Raw genomic sequence first — 22,944 nt, 5'->3', positions numbered from 1 at the left:
TATGCTTTATTATAACTGACATCTTCTTTTTCTCCCTGGAGGACAGGACCTATGGCTTCTTCACTTTCATATCTCCATAATCCAGTGCTCTGCTTAAAACCTAGTAGGTATTCTATTACTCTGAAAATGTTGAACAGATGAATGGGCAAGAGAATGAGTAAACAGAATGCTGGCACAAAGGCAAGACTTCCTCAGGCTTAAATACACAGTGTTGAAGAATGGATCAAGTCTGATGGTGAAAAATGGAAGAGCTTCCTAGATGTCCCAGAATCAGATTTTCTCAATGTAGCTTTAGTGATTAGTTCTGAAGGGAATTCCTCAAAACATTTCTTTGTCTGTAGGAAAACAGGTGGGCTTATCTACCCTGCATCTAGATCACAATGTGATCTCAGGCTTTAAGCAAAACCTCTAGAATATGGAATATGACATGCTCTTTGCCCCCTACCTTGTTCTTTTCCATATATGATGAATTATGTTCTTTTCTGGGCCACACACGAGGCAAAGGCCTCAGACAGGAGGAGCCTGCAGCATAAGGTTAGAGGGACCAGGAGAACTGGGTGTGTTTATCCCCGAGAAGAGAGGACTGAGGTTAAGGCAGGGGAAAGTACCACTCGGTCAGTTATCTGAAGGAATTTTGTGCAGAACAAGAATTGAATATGTATTACAGGGCTGCAATGGGTAGAACCAGTACTCCTGTATAAGGACTACAGGAAGACATTGCATTAAGCTACTGTGCACCAAATTATAAGGCAATATGGCACAGTGGCCCATTATCTTTGAGTTGGACTTCTTGTAGCCAAAACCTGGCCCCTCCATTTGTAAGCTCTGTGACTCAGTTTCCCCTCCTATGCAGTGGTGATAAGAATAGCTCCCTGGACAGTTTAAGGTCATGAGCACTTAGCATAGTACCTGGTCAGCACTCTAAGATACAAGCCACTAAAACACTATTTCCAGCAGTTTGTGTGGTAGGAGAGGTGTTAGATGGGGAGCACCTTGTTGACACCTGACAACTGACACAGGAACATTTAGGTCCCTCCCAATAGCACTCTACAGTGAATCTAGGAGCCTGAAAAGGCCTGGAGAGCATCTTCCCTGAACATGGCTGCAGGCGCTCTGAACCCCTCAACAACTGCAGAGAGGGAGAGAGGCAGGAGCAATATCTAATCTGTGTGCAAGAACCATCTTGGAGGGTCAGTTATCATAATTCCATTCTTAATTTGAAACACTACAATCAGTCTACATTAGAGCAACTTTTTCAAAGTTGAAACATCCAAGATTTAGCTGTTACCACCTTCTATGGTCACCGCTGATGAGCAAAGGAGGGTCAATCTGTTCTGGGCAGGTGCTGGGGGCAGGGCCTGCCTCTCCAGCAATGGGCCTTTCAGACTGGAACCTCAAACTTTGCTCAACGCAGAATGAGACTAAAATAGCTAAAGTTTACAATCTGAGAAGAGAGCAATATCTGCTAAAAAATGGCATGAAATAGTGATATTCCTCTTTCTAGATATGCAGCTTGGATGGGAAATCCTCTACACATTTTCTTTTAAAATCAGGGATGCTCACAAAATTCCTCTCCTAAAAGATTGCAGCTTAGGACAAGAAAGAACTCAGTGGAGATGGGCATAGGGAAGTCAGGAGACATAATGATTTAATGATTTATTTAGCAAGGGTGGAAGCATATGGCAAAGGCCAGCCCTACATGGGTCAGTTAGAAGAATCCATTTGCAGCTGCCCAGCCAAGCCTGCCCCAGTCCCACTCTCAGCCACTGAGGAGGAAAGAGGCTGCAGAGGGGCTGGGCAAAGGTTGTATTAAGGGACTCACTGAACCCGGAGTGGACTTGTTCCATGCTTGTGGGACTCTGAGCTGCCTACCTCCTTCTAGTCCAACCTCTCAGTGTTCAGTTTCTTCCTGCTCACTCCCTGCTGTCTCGCCTTCCTCTGCCCCCTTTCCAGTCCTCTTCCTCCGTCTTGTATCACAGATTCCCTCAAATCAGCTGTTTAGGTCACACTTCTCCAGGCACAGGTGGGCCCTGAATAGCTGCGATAAAGGGCGTGGTCTCTGGACATTGACTGTTAATCTGTGTGTGCCTCAGTTTCCCATTTGTAAAGCAAGAAATAAACAAGAGCGTCTACATCATGGCATTGCTCTCCCACTTAAAAAAGCCCCGTGGCCCAGTGCCAGGCACACAGTCAGGATGCTCCTTAGCTCTCATCAATGCATTTGTTTCCTGGTGCCCGACCCTTCTCATGTGTCCTCTGGTCCCACCCCTGGCAGGTTGCTGTTCTACCACCTCCCAGAAAAACTGGCTCTCCTTTGATCTAAATCAGAGTTTCTCATCCTTGTTTTTATTATCACCAACTGCCCTGCCAAAGAAGCCTTTTTAGACATTTCTTGTTTCTAATTGCCTTCCCTCCCCATAAAATTTTAGTACTGTGGGTACACTGTATATCTGTTTATGTACTGTGGCCCTTTGGATGCTACAAATAATCATACTATTTCAGATTTTCACCCCTTAAGAACCAGTGTTTTTACTCCCCTGGGGGTCATATGGCCCAGTTGAGAAGGCGTGGGCTGAGTCAGAGATCCTCCATCAAGGGTGGCTGTGTCCCCTTCACCTCCTCACAAGGACATCTGGTAATGTCTGAAGATATTTTTGGTTGTCACAACTGAGTGCTGATAGTGGGGGGCATTACTGGCACAGAAGGCTGCAAAATATCCTACAGGACCCCTCTGCCCTCACAACAAGGAATCATGCAGCCCCAAATGTCAGTAGTGTCCAGGTGAGAAATCCTGCCCGATGGGTGGCCCTAGGGGCCCTCGGGGGGCCTCAGGTCAGGTGGGAGAAACATCTGAGGTTTACAGTGCAGCTGGCCTTCGGCTGGCTCTCGAAGAGGGAGTGGCATTTCTTAAGGCTGCACAGAGTGGTGCAGCCACAGAACAGGGCCGGACTCAGGTCCTGAGGCTCTAGCTAAGCCTACACTGCACAGCCAGTAAGTCAGTGGCCCCAGTGAGCCCCAGCTTCTGGCCACTCTGCCTAAGTTCCTGTCCCCCGCAGACTCACAGTCTGTCAGAGGGTGGCATCTTTTCAAATGAAAGAATGTGGTGCCCCTGAGAACATTTTGCCGGGGTTTCCTCAATGACACTGGACAGCCTGCATCCTCTCAGCCCACTCACCTCTCATCCAAGGCTGGTCGGGATGGCATGGTCCTTCCTTCAATGGAGCCTTATTAACACTGGGATGAAGGCCCCCATGTGCGTGGTGGCCTACGAAGCTCTGCACCATCTGGCCCTTTCTACCTCACCAGCCTTTTCACTCTCAGCCCACACCTTGACCTCTCTGCTCAGCCATACAGTCCTTTTCCAGGGCCTGGGACTCAGCAAACCCATTTGTCTCCAAAGCTTGAGGCCTATGAGTCCTGCTCATAGGAGAGGAGAAGGAGAGATAGCTCCAGCATCCTGCTTTTTGTCTGGAAGGTTCCTGGATGTTCTCTGCTATCTTCTCTCCCCTTTAGACCATGTTTTACTATCATTACTTAGAGAGGCCCTCCCTGACCATCCTCAGCCCACCCCAGCCCCAGTTCTTCCTCATACTACTCTGTCACTTAGCATCATGTATTACCGCCTGGGTGTGTGCTTAGGCACTTAGTGTCTGCCCCCTGCAACCAGGCTGCCAACTCTACTAGGTCAGAGACCTCCGAACTCTGCCTAGCAGAGTGTCAGCACACAGCTGACACTTAGTATTTGTTGACTGGTGGAACTCTAGGCATTGCCATAGGATTCTTTTCACTTCCAAGTCCACCTAGAGTATTTTTAGAAAGTTGAGAAAGACACCTCAGTCCTACAGATCTAGCTCCTAGGACTTTCTGTCTTAAGTCTACTAAATGAAAAAAAAAGAATAAAAAGGTATTCAAATAAACTAAAGTCACACTGGAAACAAGAAGCTACCGCCCAATGCAGATAAGAGAAATGATAAACACAGGTGCTGAGCCTTCACGTGTGGAAGATTGACACACACATTCTGTCAGTGTTTCCCATGTCTCTGTGGCGGGGAAGCCAGCTGTCAGCTGCAGTGTGTCAAGGACACTCTTTGCTGCTTCTGAGGGGGGCATCCAGGATTATCAGAGAGACTAGTTTCTTCTAGAATGTGGGTCGTTCCTGCCTTTTGAATTAAAAAACTACATTTCCCCTCACAGGAAGAGATGAAGCCATTAGCAGAGTGTAGAGGATCATGAGAAAAAAATGAAGGCCTTGACAGGGAGGATGAGGAATCTGTGGGGCACAGAGAGAGGCTGGGGGCAGAAGACCCACAGGCCCCATCTTGTTGTGCAGCACTGGCCGTGGGGACCCTGGCCTGGACCAATCCCCACTACCTCGGCCAGGAGACCTGGTTCCCAACATGTTGCTTCCCCATGACGTAAGTACTAACTGGCACTTGGCTTAGCACTACAGTGAGTGGCATGTCTGTCCTGGTCCTCCTTTACTGTAACTCCTCAAGCTAGCAACCTTTCTTTTCCTCTTCACAGACACAGGGCCTGACACAACATTTAGCTCGCTTTCTTGCATGCAAGACTCAGAAAAATGTTTCTTGTACTTAAGTTTAACTCCTTCTTGGGTGGGAGACCAAACCATAATTGCAAGGATCTAATGCAGCAGCAGAGACACCTCCTAAAAGAGGCAGAGGAGACCAAAGGGGAAGGAAGGAGAGATAGCTTCAGCATCCTGCCCTTGGATGGGGGATGCCTAACCCACTCAAGCTGGGGGGTAGAACATTCTCCAATGTGCAGACTGTATATTCTGAAAACTGCCATAACTCTCTCTCCCATTCCCTGTGTGCCTGACATTCTGCCCAACAAGAAGGGAGGTCTATGTGTCCTCTTCTTGAACCCAGGACTTCCCTTTAGTTGTGACTATAGTAGAAGTGACACTATGTGACTCTGATGGCAAGGTCATAAAAGGTGATGGGCTTTCCCTTGGCTCTTTTGAGATGCTTACTCTTGGAACCCAGCCACCGTGCTGTAAACGTGCCCAAATTAACCCACTGGACAGGCAACCTGGTGCGGACACGTGGATGTGTTCTACCCAGGAGCCAGGCTTTGGTTCCAGTGACAGCCAGCACCACCTGGCGGCCGTGTGAGTGAGCATTCCAGACACGCCAACTCCCATCTTTAAAGTCTTTTAGGCTAAGGCCCCAGACATCGTGAAATAGCAACATACTATCCCCACTGTATCAATTTCCCCCGACTTTCTCGTAACAAAGACCTCAAACTGGTGGCTGAAAACAAAAGAAATGTACTGTCTCATAACTCTGGAAGCTAGAAGTCCAAAATCAAGGTGTTGGCTGGGTCCTGCTCTCTCTGGAACCTGGAGGGGAGAATCCTCCCTGACTCTTCCTACCTGCTGACGGTGCTCATCAATCCTGGGGCTCCCTGTCAGGCAGCTGCATCTCCCCAGCCTATTTCTCTGATATCACATGGCCTTCTTCCTAAGTAATGATGCCTTCTCCTCTCTTATCAGATCACCAGTCATGTTGGATAAGGGCTAGTCCTAATGACCTTACTTTAACTTGGTTATATCTGCAAAGACCTTATTTCTCAATTAGATCACAGTCATAGGCACCAGGAACTAGGACTTCAGCATATCATTTTGGGGGACACAAATCATCTCCTAACACAGTGTGTCCTGTCTGAATTCCTGATGAGTGGGAGAAATAATAAATTGATTGCTGTTTATTTAAACCATTCATTTGGTGGCAATTTGTTAATGCAGTTAGGGATGGAACATCAACCAGTTCCCTCAATCTAACTCACTCGCCACCTGGTCCTCAAGAAATGGCACCTCCCACTTTTCTGCCTGGGTGCGGGTCCCTTCCTAGAGTAACAGCTTTACTGGAGTTTGTCTGCTGCTGGTTCCTTAAGTAGCTGGAGTACCTTGAGAGCACACCCAGGCCTCAGAGCATGCCCCAAACCTGCACATGCTCTTTGACTCAGACACACCACCCCAACTTGTCCCAGAAGTCTGGCATTCCTTTCAGCTAACTTTCTCTTGATGACTTACCAAAAAACAGCCCCAAACTTACTATAACTATTCTAAGCCCCAATAACTGGCTGATTTTCTGGGTAAGCAAAAAAGATTTTGGTGTGAGCATCCATGGGGGCAAAAACATAAAAAAGAAAATGATAACTTTTTCCTGAAATCTGCACATTCCTTTGGCCTCTTTTACATGAACAGAATGGACCTTTGTCATTTACTTGTAGGGGGAGTGAATTTGAAATGTGTCTCAAAAGGTTACAAAGAGTCTAAATGCAAGTTTTGAAAAATACGTAAGGTTTTTAATTCTTTCCATTTCTGTCACACAGAGGAAACACATAGTTGCACTTCGAAGCTTGTGCATTTTAAAATTTATGGAGCTGTCAAACGAACAATATGCTCGTTCGATGTTCAAAAGGGGGGGAATTAATTACAAAATAGTCAAATGGGGGTGCTATTTCATACTCTGTGAAGTAAACAGTGGCTACATGTGGCTGCCAACTTGAAGGAGCATCCATACATTTCTGCACATGTATGGACAGTGGCTTTCAAGTTGAGGGTCACAATTGGCAAATCCATGCACATTTCCACTTACACTTCTTTCCCAAAACTAACTGGTTTAAATAAGAGCTGTCACAAAAATAAAGGCCAAGAGCATAAACAAAGAGTTTTCTTGCTGAGCTAGGCTGGTATGTAATACTTAGAAAATGACCTTCAAGGCCAAATGGTTCCAATTAGGGAGAGCCCCAGAATAAACCTCCCTGATTCAGAACATGATAGAGAGATGTTGGAGATGCATTCAAGCTTGAGTCTGGATTCCTCAGTGGGGACTGTAGCCAAGAGCTGGGTGACCCTATTCTGAGGGTGTTCAGATGTATCCAGCCCACCCAAGCATCATGCTGCAGAAATGCCTGGGAAAGCCAGTCCAGGGCCCCAGACCGTACCTGCCTCAGGTACTCCTCCGGGATTTCTCTCCACATTGCTTACCCAGCCCGTCATTCACCCTTCTGAGCTCCTGCCTCCTGGCCCTCCGGCTGCACACCCCAGCCCTGGGTCCTGCTCATGTCCCCACCTCTCTGCTTTAATGACAGTTCAGGCTCTCTCCCCACTGCCCACTTCTCTGGCCCTGGAAGCATCTGGATTTCCAGGTCCAACCTCTTTGCCATCGAAGCCCTAAAATGTAAGGATTTGTGTGGTGATCCCTGAGGGCTGAGCACATCACAGTGCCATGGGGTGCTTGCAGATATCCCCCAACTGACAGATTCATGGCTGAATGAGTGTCTCAGGACCCTCAGGCTGTTCTTTGTGGCACAGTATTCACCAGGCCTACATGGTACTGGGAACAAAACAGCTACAAAACACCCTAAATAGAACAGGGATAGGTTGATTCCCACCCCATTTTCTTTGGAAATTGTGGAAAATGGCACCAAACACACCAGGCCAGGATGCTACCTCTCAATCCCTTTCCTAGAAACACAGAACTATAAATCACCTACATCACTAAAGTCCCACCTGGAGAGGATGGTGTAAATTCAGGTTCACATTTATAGAGAATCAAATTATTGCTTTATTCCCAGAGAGATGAATGAGAGTGACAGACTTTTTAGGAGTTGTAAAAATAGATGGATGCTTCCTATAAAATAACTCACAGACACCTACAATAATTCACAGTAGATCTGGCAGGCTGGAAGCAGGCAAGTGAAATTTCAGACAGAATACCACACTATTTTCCAGGAGCAGAGTAAATGGTTTAGCTATTATCATAATACATTTCAGCACAGCAAATATATCTCCCCTTAATAGAAATACATTAGACACCGTATATAAAAATATCAACAGTGAAGTTCTGTTTATTGAACTATAACTTTGACATAAATATAACACAATTTATGGATGAGGAAATCCAATTTCATGCTATTTCAGACACATTTTTGTTTATTATATAACCACAGTTGCCTATATATGGGATGGTATATTGCATGAAATAGACAGACATGATATCTATCTGGTGGTCTACATAGGAATAATGAACATCATATCTACTATCAATGGAAATGCTTTATGGTATGTATTACATATGAGCAACATCCTGAGCACCTATGATATGAGGACAGCACTGCATGAGGGGAAGTGTTGCTCTTATTCAGAGGGTGGATGAATGAAGGGCTCTGGGTAAATAAATACTCCCAGCAATAGGTGAATAAAGCTGCAGACAGCTTTAGAGTCAGACAGTGCTAAGTACTGGCCCTCCTATTTATTAGCTGTATGATCTGAGACAAATTTGCTGGCTTCTGCCAGTCCCAGTATGTTATAAAATGGAATCAGTCATGACTAATTCACAGGATTCTCATGAGGACTGAATAATCTGTTTATCAAGTGCTTTATGCAGTGTCTGGCATGTTAGTGTCAACCAACAGTAGATATTATGTTTTAAGTGCTTCTCTCTACTGTTTAAAAGTAGTGACACTTGTGGGAACCTGTTCTCAAACTTAGTACCCACTTGCTTATCTCTGTCAGCACCAAACATAGAGTAATTGTAGGGCATGAAAGTGCTGCCCAGTGAGGGACCCAGAGCCTGTCTGTGGGCTCTCCTTGCTGCTGTTTCTCTCCTCTTCCCCCTGGTGTGCATTCTGTTCCCTGCTCCCCCCACTCACTGGCGATGATGTCAGTATTTCTTGGCATTCCCATCCCCTTTTAGAGTTCTGGGCACACTGTCCTTGCCCCTGTCTGGGCTACTTCTCCTCTCTGGCTTAACTTTGGTACGTGAGGATTAAATTTAGCTTTGACAATCAATAAGACACTTTTTTTTGGAGGGGGTGTGAGTGTTTTCCTTATGCCTTACAGTTCTTGGAATTTTTTCCATTGCTTTGGTTAATTACAATTACAGAACACGCAGTTAATCAGGTACATGAGTCGGCCACAAAGAAGTTGTGTAATATGCATTTAAGATTCCTCCATGTCTTTTCATGACTTGATAGCTCATTTATTTTTAGAGCTGAATAATATTCCATTGTTTGAATGTACCATAGTTTGCTTACCCATTCACCTACTGAGATATCTTGGCTGCTTCCAAGTTTTGGCAGTTATGAATAAAACAGCTATAAACATCCACATTACATTTTGGCAGTGCTTTATAGTTATATCACTGGGACATATTTACACACAAGATGAATCCCTGTGAAGGAGCAGTGCAGACTTGCAGCTGCTGTATAGGTTGCTGGACACCACAGAATCAAAAGCCTGGCAGGGTGCTGGGTAGAAATCAGCATAAAAACAGAATTTGGTACACATTGTTATGACTGTGTACTGAAAATTTCACGTGGACGATTATAGAAGTTTTATTCATAATTGCCAAAACTTGGAAGCAACCAAGATATCTCTCAGTAAGTAAATGGATAAATAAACCATGGTATATATAGAGACAATGGAATTATTCAGCTCTAAAAATAAATGCACTATCAAGCCATAAAAAGACATGGAGGAATCTTTAACACATATTAATACCTGAAAGAAGCCAATCTGAAAAGGCTACATACTGTACAATTGTATATTCCAGAAAAGGCAAAACTATGGACACAGTAAAATGATCAGTAGTTGTTAGGGATTAAGGGAAGGAGGTGAGCAGGGGGAGCACAGAGGAGATTCAGGCAGAGAAAATACTCTGTATGATACTATCATAATGGATCATGTCATTATTCATTTGTCCAAACTGATAGAGTGTATACCAGTAGTGAACAGTAATGTTCATTGTGAACTCTGGGTCAGCATGTTGTAGGTTCACTAACACATGCACCACTCCTCTAGGATGTTGATCACGGGAGAGGCTTTGCATGTTTTGGTAGAGATACATGGGAAGTCTCTGGAGCTTTCTCTCAATTTTACTGTGACCCTAAAACTGCTCTTAGAAAAACAAACTAAAAAAAGAAAAATCAAAACTTTAGGTCAAGTGAGTTTAGTCAACTGACTTATAACCTCTAAAAAAGAAAAAAAAAGTGAACCCCATTGTTCATTGTCAGATAGCTCTAACATCCTATACTAAGGAGGTGTCAACCATGCAGGAAAGTTATTTCAAATAACTTTAAAACATAAAGTGTTGACTACACAGCTCTATCAAATATGTTCTAAGGATAAAACAAACCACAAAGAAATATTAAACTACATTCAACTTGTTGGTTAGTATTCTTATTTTGAGATTACTATTTATATATTGAAGGGTGATATATAGAGCCTATATACATCATAGGATAAAGCAAATAAGACATGATGTCTATAGGAACCAAATCTTTCAGTAAAAATATTATAAAATAAAAGAAGTAAATATCCTGTTATTACAAACTTTAACTAGAAATATTAGTTTTTAATAATGACTGACATCTCTCTTTCTACAAATTCATTATTATCTAGCTTTGTTCATAGAAAAGGCCTAGACACAATGACAGTCCAGTAGCAATGAACACTCTCACTGACAGACTTTGGTCTCTAAAATCCTACCATTTCTCATTAGAAGGAATCAGGGCTTCTTGAAGAAATGGTTGATTCTAGGCCTGTGACAGGAAATACACATGATGATACTGAAACCTCTTGTTGTGCCAGAAAGTGAGAAAGCTCTGCAAAGGGGGTGTTCAAATCTTTTGCCATATTTTATTCTTGATTTTTAGGATTTATTATATATAATCTGGATGAAATTCCTTTTTCAAATATAGGGTTGTGAATATTTTTCCCAGGGTATGTCTTGACTATGCATTTTTTAATGGTATGTTTTGATTAGCTGAAATTTTAATCTGGGTTAAGCCCAATTTATCACTTTAAAAAACTGTTAATGTTGTTTGTGTCCAGTACAAAAAATATTGCCTACTTCACTATATTCTCTTATTTCTTCAAGGTCTGTATGATCATAGGCTGAAATGTAAAAACTGGAGCCATAAAGCTTCAAAAAGAAAACACAGAAAAAAATGAATGGACAATCTACAGATTGGAGAAAAATATTGATAATACGTATGTCTGAAAATTGATAATACATATATCTGCAAGTCCAGAATACATATAATGGACCCCTACAAATCAACAATAAAAAAACACAACATTTAAAATTTTGCAAAAGAAGATATACAAATTATCTGGAAGCACAACAGAAGGTGCTCAATATTATCAGCCATCAAAGAAATATACATTTAAACTACACTTAGGTGGCACTTCAAATGTAGTATATTTGCTTAAAATAAATACTGACCATACCAAACACCGGAAGAGATGCTGAACACCTGGAACTCTCATTCAGAACTAGTGGGAGTGGAAAACTCTATGAACACTTTGGAAACCATCTTGACAGTTTCTTCAAAATTTAAACATACATCTTCCCTATATTCTAGCTATTCAATTCTTAGGTACTTAGAATTCCAGAAAACAAAACATATGTCCAAAAGAGACTTTTATAGAATATTCATAAGAGTTCCAAATTGGAAATAACCCAACTATTCTTTAGCAGAAAAATGAAGAAACAAATTATCACATATTCACACGGGGAGTACATCTCAGCAATAAAAAATGAGTTGCTGATAAGTACACAACAGTGGAGGAGTTTCAAAAGCAATATTTTAGTTGAAAAAATAAGGCATGTAAAGCATGATTCCATTTATGTGACATTCTGGAACATACGCCCCTAGTGACAAACATCAGAATGATTGTCTGGAGCGGGTGGCAAGCCAGACGGAGAGAACTGATAGGAAAAGGGCAAAGGGGGGCTTTCTCACGCAGTGGAAATGTTCAATACCATGTTTTGGCAAGTGGTTATAGAGGTATAAAGAACTGTGAAATCTATCAGGCTGAAGACTGAACATCTGTGCATTTTATTGTATTAAATAATATCTCAACAAAAACACAAATGGGCAAAAAAAATCAATGATTGTAATGGCCTTAGACACAAAAGATATATATATTTTTAAAACCTTTGAGTCCATAATATTACTGGGGAAAAAAAGACCTCATCAGTCATCTTTGGAGGTTGCTATGGCACCAACTCATTGTTCTTAAGATGTTTAAATAAAAGGAAAGGATTAAGCATTTATCCTGCCTTTCTTGTTAGAAGTGTACTTCAGATTATCCAAATAGTTGAGGGAATGTTATTATTTAATAGAATTACAGCTTATCAAATGCAGAATGAGTGTAGAATTTAAAAATCACCATTTTCTAAGCCCTAATGAAATAATGAGGAATTGATGAGGAATTTTATACTGGATGAATCAGGCTGACAACACGTGAACCCACTACAGAATCTTAACATCACCAAGTGTGAAACAACCAGACATTATGTATCTCCTGATGTGATGTGATAGGAAGTTTACTGTACCACTTAAAGTATTCTTGCCAAGAAGGAAGGAAGGAATGGAGGGGAGAGGTGGAGACAGGAAGATGTGTTAAATCAACTTACTAATCTATTTACAGTAGTCCTCCCCTTATCCACAGGGAATATGTTCTAAGACCCCCAGTAGACACCTGAGACTTCAGATAGTACCAAACCTTATATGTAATCTGTTTTATTCTATACACATATACCTATGGTAAAGTTTATAAATTAGGTACAGGAAGAGATTAACAATAACTAATCATAAAATAGAACAGTTATAATAAATACTTAATAAAAGTTATGTGAATGTGGTCTCTCTCACTCTTTCAAAACATTTCATTGTATTGGACTCACACTTCTTCTTATGATGATGTGAGATGACAAAATGCCTATGTGATGAGGGGAAGTGAGGTGAATGACATAGGTGTTGGGACATAGTGTTAGGCTACTGTTCACCTTCTGAAGACACAGCACAGGGAGGGTCCTCTGCTTCTAGACCATGTTGACTCCAGGTAACTGAAACCATGAGAGGTAAAATTGCAGATAAGTGGGGGGGGACTACTGTATAGCTTAGAGAAAATGGAGATTAGAGGAACAGGTTAAAGACACCATCAGAGGATTTTACAAATACAGATTGTACAAAATTTTACAGGACAAATGACTTGGTGTCCTCAACAAATGAATGACAAAAGAATAATAAAAGTGAGAGAAGTGTTATAAATTAAAAGATATTTATGAGATATATCAACCAAATGCAATGTGTGGACCTTGTTTGGATCTTAATGTGAGCAAATCAACTGTAAGTATATATGTATTTTTTTGAGAAACATGGACTGGGTATTGGAATTTACTAGTACAATTTTATCTTGAGCCTATGTTTTAAAAAGTATTTATATGTTGGCAATGCCCTCTGAAGTTTTTATAGGGAGAATTATATGATATCTGGGGATGTCCTTTTAAAAAGCTGAGGGGCAGTAGCTGAAAGACACGTAGAAAATGTTATTTGTTGAAGCTGTATCATTAGCACATTTGGATCATTAGACTGTTCTATTTTTGTATAGGTTTCAAATTTTCTATAAGAAAATGTTAAATTAAAAGAGAAATTAACATAAAATGTAATAACTGGATTCTTCATTCTCTAATTTGATTTGAAGGGAAAACATAGCAAGAGACAAAATAATCTAAACCCTTCATCCACTCAGGGTAGAATTCCCAGCCTGTGCAAACTTAGCACTAAAGCATTTTAGAAACTCTACGGTGGCCCTTGTATTCTACAACTGGTGTCACATTGCTGGCTGTCCTTTGGAAGATCTCTTGAGTAATGTTTGCTGTTTGCCCGTGTGTATGTTTTTAATTTTCTATATATATGAGCCTATTTTTCTTCTTTAAGAGGATGGCAGAATATTTTAATAAAGATAGCAAAACGGCCATCTGTTTAATTTAACTTCCTCCTGCTCTTTTTGTGTCTTAATAAAACACTGCTGCACACTGGTGAGAACGTCATACAGCAGTGAAATAATAAGAGCAAGGTGTTGCTGTGGATTTTAAATCTTTGCAGGGAAGCTGCTTCTCAACTGTGGCCCTGGTGGGTCCTCACTGTCCCCTTTTGGGAGGCGCCACAACACAAATGAGTGAACACAGTGGGGCTGAATGAGCAGCTCGGAAACTCATGAACTTGCAGGAAATTGGAGTATAGAGCAGAGGTGTGAAAGTTCATCTTAAAAAACAAAGATCTTTTCTCAGAAACATTTTTGACAAAAAGATGAAGTGTCTTCAATTTCAAAAAAACACAGTTTTCCTAACTCTTCAATTCTCCAGGTGCACAACATATGGCAACTACTTGCTGCAAGCCAGTGGCTCAGATCACACAGGAGCCCACCACATCGTAGCTTCTTTAAGTCAGCCGAAACACCCTATGCACCGCAGACCAGCAGACCCCAGTGGTGAACAACCTGCACTTGTCCTGGAACCCCTCTACCAATTCCTACCCTTGGCTGGGACCTCACCCTACTCCTCTGCCCCCTTTACATCTCGCCATCAGGTCCTAGAGGACTGTACTACTCAAACCCAACATTTCTAACATGGAACTTTTGGAGTCACCACCTATGGACTTCCTCTGCCTGTTTTCTCTAAGTGAATCCCTGGGAAACCTGGGAGGCATCCTTCACACTGCCCTCTCATTCATCCTTCATGTTCAATCACCCAGCAGGTCCTGTTAATCATACCTTTTAAATGGTGCCCACAGCCATCCCTTGCTCTCCATGCCTACTGCTTCCAAGGTCAACTTTGGGTACTTAAACACACTCTTCTCTTAGCTGACACAAACTCACTCTCTCGGTTTTTCTCTTACACTAACTCACTTCTACTCAGTCTCTTTTCCAGCTGCTCCTTCCACGCCTTAAGGTTGTTTTATTTTCTGGACTTCTGTCTTATTCTCTCCTCCTTTCTTTAGATAATCTCTTCCCTCTCAGTACTGCAAATATGATTGGTGTTCAAAAGATGCCGAAGTCTATCCTGGCCCTAGTTCATTCTTCTTAGCTTAATCTCCACATAGCCAACTGTTACTGGACAAATTGGAATGTTTCAGAAATTTCAGACTCATCACACTTAAAACAGAAAACATTATCTTTCTCTATTCTTTCTCCCAAAATTCCTCCAATGGTGTTGCTTATCTCAGAAAATGGCATCGGCATCTCCTGTTGCTCAACCAAATAATTTGGGAGTCAGCCTTGACCACCACTTCCCTTTAGCCCCTCCACACTCAATCTTCAAATACCGTCTCTTTACTTTCTGAATTTGTCTACTGGGTTTCCACTGCCCCAACCATAGTCCCAGCTTTTTCACTGTCTCTTCTTCTGAGTTGACTCAGTCTTATAATCCATTCTCCACATGGCAGTCATAATGATACTTTTTTTTTTCAAGTCTGATAACCTCACTTTCAAAGGACCTGAGTGATGGGTAATGGGGTTTCAAATACACACACATACATATTAAGAAAAAGCCAAGTTCTTGTTTACAAGTCCTCCGTAAGCTTGGCCATACCCAAATTGTTGTCACTATGTTTTAACACATTTTCCTCTTCTCTTCTCTGACCCAGCCATTAGGAATTCCCTTAGTTCCCAGAACACATTTCCCTCTCAGAATTCCTCTGCACATGCTTTTCTCTCTGCCTGGAATGTTCCTTTTCTTTTTAAACTACTTTATTGAAATATGACTGACATGCAAAAAGCTGTACATATTTAACATATACAACTTGATGAGCTTGAAGATAAGTATACATCTGTGAAACCATCACAATCAATGCTATAAAAATGTCCATCACCTCCAAAAGTTTCCTCCCACATTCATTATTATTACTATTTACTGTTATTATTTCATGATAAGAACTCTTAAGTCATATGTTCATCTCAATAGATGCAGAAAAAGCATGTCAAAATTCTCTGTATATTTATGATAAAAACTCTTAATAAATTAGGTACAGAAGGAACATACCTCACCATAATAAAGTCCACATGTGATAAGCCCACAGCTATTATCATATTCAATGGTGAAAGATCGAGAGTGTGTACTCTAAGATCCCTAAGAACCAGACTCAGAGATCCCTAAGAACAAGGAAGAAGTAAAATTGCTTCCATTTGCAGATGACATGATGTCATATGTAGAAAATCTTAAAGACTTCACAAAAAAACATTAAATCTCATCAGTGAATTCAGTGAGGTTGCAGGATACAATTAACACACAAAAATCAGTATTACTTATGTATAATAATAATGAATTATCTGAAAAAGAAATAAGGAAATCAATCCTATTTATAACAGCATAAAAAACAATATAACACTTAGGAATAAAGTTAACCAAGGAGGTGAAAAATTTCTACTCTGTAACCTACAAGACATTGATGAAAGAAATTGAAGATACAAGTAAGTGGAAAGTATCCCATGTTTATGGATTGGAAGAATTAATAAAAGATGTCCATACTACCAAAAGCCATCTATAGATTTAATGCAATCCCTATCAAGTCTCCAATGGCATTTTCAGGAACAGAAAAAAAAATCCTAAAATTTATATGAAACCACAAAAGACCCCAAATAACAAAAGCAATCTTGAAAAAGAAGAACAAAATGGGAGGCATCACACTTCTTGATTTCAAGCTATACTATAAAGCCATAGTAATCAAAACTGGCATAAAAACAGAAGTAGATTTATGGAACTGAATTGGAAGCCCAAAAATAAACCCAACCTTACACAGTCAACTTCCAACTTGATAAGGAAGTCAAGAATACTCAATGGAAAAAAGAAGTCTTCAATAAATGGTGCTGGGAAAATTGGATATGCATATGTAAAAGAATGAAACTAGACCCCTATCTTACACCATTCACAAAAAATTAACTTGAAATGAATTAAAGACTTAAATGTAAGACCTAAAACCATTAAACTGTAGAAGACACAGGAAAAAAACTATTTGGCATGGGATTTGGCAATGATTTCTTGCATATTACACCTAAAGCACAAGAAACAAAATAAAAAATAAACAAGTGTCACTACACCAAATGGAAAGTTTCTGCACAGAAAAAGAAATGACCAACAAAATGAAAAACTACTGAACAGGAAAAAGATTTGCAAACCATATATCTGATAAGGGGTTAACATCCAGAATATATGAGCTCACACAACTCAATAGCAAAAACAAACAATCCAGTTATAAAATGGACACCTGCTAGAATGCCCATCATCAAAAAGATAAGAAATAATAAATACTGTCATGGATGTGGAGAAAAGGGAACGCTGTGCACTGTTGGTGGTCTTGTAAACTGGTACTATGGAAAACAAAATGGAATATCCTCAGAAATTTAAGAATAGAACTACCATATGATCCAGCAATTCATTCCACTTCTGTGTATATATCCAAAGGAAATGAAAACATTAACTCAAAAAGATATCTGCACCCCTGTGTTCACTGCAGTATTACCCACAGTAGCCAACACATGGAAACAACCTAAGTGTGCATTAAAGGATGAATGGATAAAGAAGGCATGGTGTATGTATACAATGGAATATTATGTAGGTATAACAAAGGAAATCCTGCCATTTGCAGCAACATGGATGGACCTTGAAGGTGTATGGTTGAAGGCTTTGTGGACATTATGGATCTGGAGGGCTAAGTGAATTAAGTCAGATAGAGAAAGAGCCTATATAATCTCACTTATATGTGGAATCACACACACACAAAAAAACCAAACTGAGAAAAAGAGATAAGATATGTGGTTACCAGAGACAGGGCATCAGGGGAGGGGAGGGAGGATTGGAAGAAGGTAGTCAAAGGTACAAACTTCCAGTTTTAAGATAGATATGCACTGGGGATGTGACTTACAACGTGATGGCTGCAGCTAACACTGCTGTAAGGTGTGAGGAAAGTTAGGGGGGTAAATCCTATGAGTTCTCACCATCAGGATAAAAACTTCTTATTTTTTTAAAAATTGTGTGTCTATGAGATGATGGGTGCTAACTAAACTTAGGGTGGTAATCATTCACAGTATATGGAAGTCAAATCATTAGATTGTATATCTTAAACTTAGTGATGTATGTCAATTATATCTCAATAAAACAAATTTTAAAAAAAGAACATTTAAGAGCTACCCTCTTAGCAAGCTGTCAAGTACACAGTACACTATTAACTAGAGGCATTATGCTGTATAGTAGATGGGTAGATCTTGCATAATTGAAACTGCCTGGAATAGTCTTCCTCCCACACTCCACCTCGACAACTTCTCTGCTTTTTAAATTCAACTCATTCGAAAGTTGTAACCATCATTTCCTTAGGGAGGTTCTCCCCAACTCCTTAGACTGTTATATCCCCTTGGTAGGTTGTCTTTTCATACTCTTCATATCACTAATTATTTTTTAAATGAATGGTTTTTCTGCCTGACTATAAATTCCAGATGGGAACCTACTGTGGTATCACCAGTGAAAGTGCCTGCTGGAGTAGAAAAGTTTCCATCACATTCCAAAACATTCCATGGAACTGTTGGCCACCTCTAATATATGCATCTAGATTAAAGACCAGTCTGAAGATGAAAGGACTCCACTGTCCTCAGTCAAGGCCAGGAACTTTGCTCTGGATTATATCACAGATACACTCTAACCCTGAACTGTGAAGACATTCCCATAGCCAGAGATGATCAACACTGCAGGGAAGGGAGAATCAAAGACTCTTGCAATCTAAGGATTAGGAAAAGTGAGGGGAACTTTGTCCCCTCCAGGGCTGGTCCCCTCCAGGAGTAACCATATATAGCAGCTTGGAACCCAAGAATTCCAGATGGAAGACATAGGTCACAGGAGGCTTCTGGACACTGGGGATCTGGATGTGGAGGTCTCAGAGAGGACAGGGGGCATCTATCCTGGCTCAGGGGAATACTGGATGATGAGTCCCAGAGGGACAGAGGAGTAGCTGCAGAGCACCCAGTCAGTAGCACTTGCCTCATGCTTCTGCATGAACTAAGACAAACACCTCGCATCCTCAGATATCAGCACTCCTGGTTCTTGAACTCTGAGATTCAGACAGAGACTTTGTATACCATCAGCCCCCCGGTTCTCAGGACTTCAGACTTGACTGAATTAAACTGCCTGTCTTTGTCAGAGACAAGTGACAAGGTCAAGCAAACAATGAAGAAAAGACAGGGCAGAGTGGGAGCGGGAGAGTCCATGTTCATTTGGGGACCTGGGCTTTGGCCCTAGACAGCCCATCATTTATTGGGAGGCAATGTTTCAAATCTACTGCTGAAGTTATCCCATTTGGCTCAAGGAGTGTGATGGCTTGAGCCTGTGGGTGACCCTGAAGGTCTTCAGTGCCTTGAGCTCCAGTGGACTGAGACAGGCAAGAGGGCAAGGATGCCAACCTGGGGCCCACTGGATCATAAGCATGGCATCCCACCTCCTCAGGAAATAGTGTGGCTCAGAGACATCATGAACTGTACAACAGAGACAGCGCCCCCAGGTCATACTCTGCTTTTTATGAACATATGGTTATTCTGTGCAAATTAAAATACACACGTTCTTTGCCTATCATTTCCCATGACATGAATCTGCATCCTTTACCTGCAACTCCTGTGAAGCCTCCTGCCAGAACTGCAGCAATTGGAAGCCCTGGGGCTGGTCTGGGCAGGTAAGAAAGCTATCATACCTGCGCTGTTTACTTACGTCCATCACAGGTGGTTGGTCTCACAACTGTTTTTAACAACAATGTATGCACATAGGAATTCTGCCTTTTATTCAGTTATAGAGGCTCCTGACTGAGTTAAGACATTTTTTCTGATAGTTTGAAGATCTCACAGTGTCTGTTGTCTTCCTTTAGGAATGGCTCCCCAACTGACTCAGTAGACTTGTCTGTCACTCTAATATAAGCATTCAGAATATGACAGTGCCTATTCTTTTCAAAGAAGACCGATGTAGTGGGGAAATCTGGAGCCATCTGATTTTACACCACTTAAAAGGTAATCTGGTTGGTCTTCTCTCCTTGGAGAATTCTTTTTTCTCCTACCATTTAGACACGTTACTATAATATGCCTTGTTAATAGTTCTGGTTAATGTTACTTAGAGCAAGAGGAAACCTTTCCATTTCTAATCTCATTTATTTTCTCAGTCTAGGAAAGCTTTTTTTTCCTTCACTGTATTGATTATTTTGATTGCAGGCAAGCTGCCTTTCATTCAACAACAGCCCTAGAGTTAACCCTGCTAGGTTTTTTCCCCCTGAACCACAGTAAGCCTTTCAATTCTTCTTATTCTTGTGATACAGTTTTACTTATTGAGGATGAAATTAAAAGGTAATGAAGAATTTCAGAGAATAGAAAGGTCACAGCTGGACCTATTGGTGAAAAAATGACAAAGAAAAGAGTATTCTCATAATAAAATTTTCCTACTTAACTAAAGCGTAGGATTTTGTGTCATTTCCTGTAGGTTAATTCGCAGAATGCATGTGTGTATACTATATGAAAATTATATATATATATGTGTGTGTGTGCGTGAATATATTACATACACAAAGCTCTGATTCTTTTCAAGCACTGGGGATGGTTTTCTTAATAATGTCTTTATTATTCACCTAGTTTGCGCTCTGAGCAGTATGAAATGTTGCAAAAAAAGAGAGAAGGAATATAATTTATAAACAAAGCACCTTACATAGGTCACATATGCAGAAGGGAGCCCTGTCACCTTGCAGGCACCTGGTCCAGACACCTGTACCTGAAGTTAATGATGACAGAGGTGGTGCTGTGCACGGGGACCCAGGCTGTGTAGGCTGGTGGGAGGAGAAAGGACTCACAGTGGGCCCCCTACGAAGGTGAGGGCATGAGACAAGGGCCTGAAAAGATGACCTCTTTTCTGAGAAAAGGTATGTACTTGCCAGGAAGCTTGCTAAGGTCAGAGTGCAGACCAGGAGGGGACTGGCAGTTCTGTCTAGCTGGGTGTGGCTATCCAACTTGAATGTGTAACAGAATCAGCTGGAAGGCTTGTTAAACCCAGGTGACTGGACCCCACCCCAGAGTATCTGATTCAGTAGGTGTGGGATGGGGCCCAAGAATCTGCATTCATAACAAGTTCCCAGATAAGGTTGATGCTGCTGCTCAGGGAAAACACTGTGAGAACCACAGATACTGTGTGGACCCTGGCTACATGAATCATGATCCCAAGCCTTGATCTTTATGGCATCAACAGCATTTAACTCCTCCTGTAAGAATCGGCAGAAAACCTAGGCTTCTGTGGAGCGGCAGCTGGAAGGACAACATGGAAGCAGGAGGTATAAATATTCCACACCTCCAGTGTGGATGCTGGGTGTACCTGGGCATACAATAAGAGGCAGGTAAATTGCACATGAGGGCAGCAACCGTGTCTGATCCTTCAGACACTCTCGTAAAGATGTGCAGAGAGCAGCCAGGTGCTGAACTGCCAGGGTGACAGACAAGCCAGGGAACAGGTTCCACGGGTCATTCACTGCAGCTTGTTCACAGACGGCAGGCCAAGTGGAGCTGGTGGCACAGGGGCTATGCCGAGGGGTGGAAACAAATGAGCCCCCTTCCCACCTCAAGGAATGGGGCAGCCACACAGGACTGTCACCACCATTACCACTGTGTCTGGCAGGGCAAAGCAAATGCCTTCAAGAGTGTGGGGAGACCAACATCTTAGCAAGGCTCAGCAGTGGGTTCTCCCATCACAGCCTGCAGTGGCACTCAGATCTGTGAGTCCTTCCTGTCCCCATCATCCTTGCCCTTGTGGCCCTGTTCCATCCTTCATTCTGTTCTGCCCTCTGTTGGTGATGTCTTACCCTTCACTGGCCTCCTTCTTGTGGCATGGAAGAATAAATCTCTCTTAGGAATAAGAAAGAAAGAAGGAAAGAAGGTAAGAAAGCAATAAAGCAAGGAAGCAAGGAAGGAAGAAAAAGAAAGAAAGCAAACAAGCTCAACTCCTTCAATGCAGGGCTTCCTTCCTTTCATAGATAAGGACCTGGAACAAGTTATCACCTCCCATTTACCCACCAGCTCTTTCCAATCTGGCTTGTCTCCTCACTCGACCACTTCTTCTCCTGCTAGGTTTCCAATAGGCATTAATCTAACAGATAGATACCCACAGAGCCATGTGCCAAGCATGGTTCTATGTGCATGGGACCTAAAGGTGAGCACCATGAAGATCTGTGCCCCTAAAGCTTGCAATTACAGCAGGAAGGTCAAGAAAAACATACACACCATGAATAAATTTGATGGCATGCTGCAAGTTGAGGAAAGCTAAGGAAACAGTAGCAGAGCTGCCCAGCAGGTAGAAGGGAATGAGAGGGTGGGAACAGGATAGAAACTGAAGTCACAGGCCCAGTTTAACATGCTGGGTCCAGATCTTTTACTTGAATTAAATTCCAAATGGCAAGTGACAAGTACATTGCCTATGATAACATATTCATGGGCTTTTTAATTGCAGGGCTTTACAATGAAATCCTATGCAAATTTCATGGAGGAAAGAACACAGCCTGAATTGAAGCACCAGAAGAGTCTGCAGTCTCCAAAGGGAGTAATTTTGGATCCAGGGAAGGTCCCCACCACTCATTTCACTCATGCAACCTGGATAATCATTCCATCATGAGGGCACAGAGCCTTTCCTTTCACAGAAGGGTCACAGGTGCAGATGAGGGGCCGATGGGGTGTCTCAAAGGTACTGAGCAGCTAAGGATAAATGACTGAAATCAGATGGAGGGAACAAACAGTCTTTGATTGGGATAGAGGTTCTGCACTAGGCACTTGCCTGGTTGAAGAAAAATGAGAAAACAGCAGGCGAAGGCAGAAGAAAATCAATAAACGTGAAATTTAAAAATTGTGCCATGAGTTTTCTCCAAGCCCACTTCCCCAGGGCTCAGGTATGCAAAAGTTCAGGAGAGAGCACAGTGGACAGAGACCCCAGCTGCGGGTCTCCCCAGCACCTGCTCTTCTCTTTGTGGAGTGGAGGAAGATGCACCAATTAGAGGTCACGAGGTCCCCCCTTGCCCCTCCAGAAACCTAACTCTAAAATGAAGACGTTGGAATGACACAACAATATG

General features: G+C 41.9%; 1 protein-coding gene across 2 annotated transcripts in view; it reads right to left on the bottom strand.

Moving 5' to 3' along the window:
- The window catches only part of GALNT17 (polypeptide N-acetylgalactosaminyltransferase 17), a 501,153-nt gene that overhangs the window by 102,845 nt on the left and 375,364 nt on the right, over positions 1–22,944 (bottom strand). The window lies entirely within an intron of this gene.

The sequence above is a fragment of the Manis javanica genome, chromosome 10 (genome assembly GCF_040802235.1).
Source record: "Manis javanica isolate MJ-LG chromosome 10, MJ_LKY, whole genome shotgun sequence".
Lineage (NCBI taxonomy): Eukaryota > Metazoa > Chordata > Mammalia > Pholidota > Manidae > Manis > Manis javanica.
The sequence above is the reverse complement of the archived record's forward strand: the minus strand, read 5'-3'. Positions and strand labels throughout refer to the sequence as shown.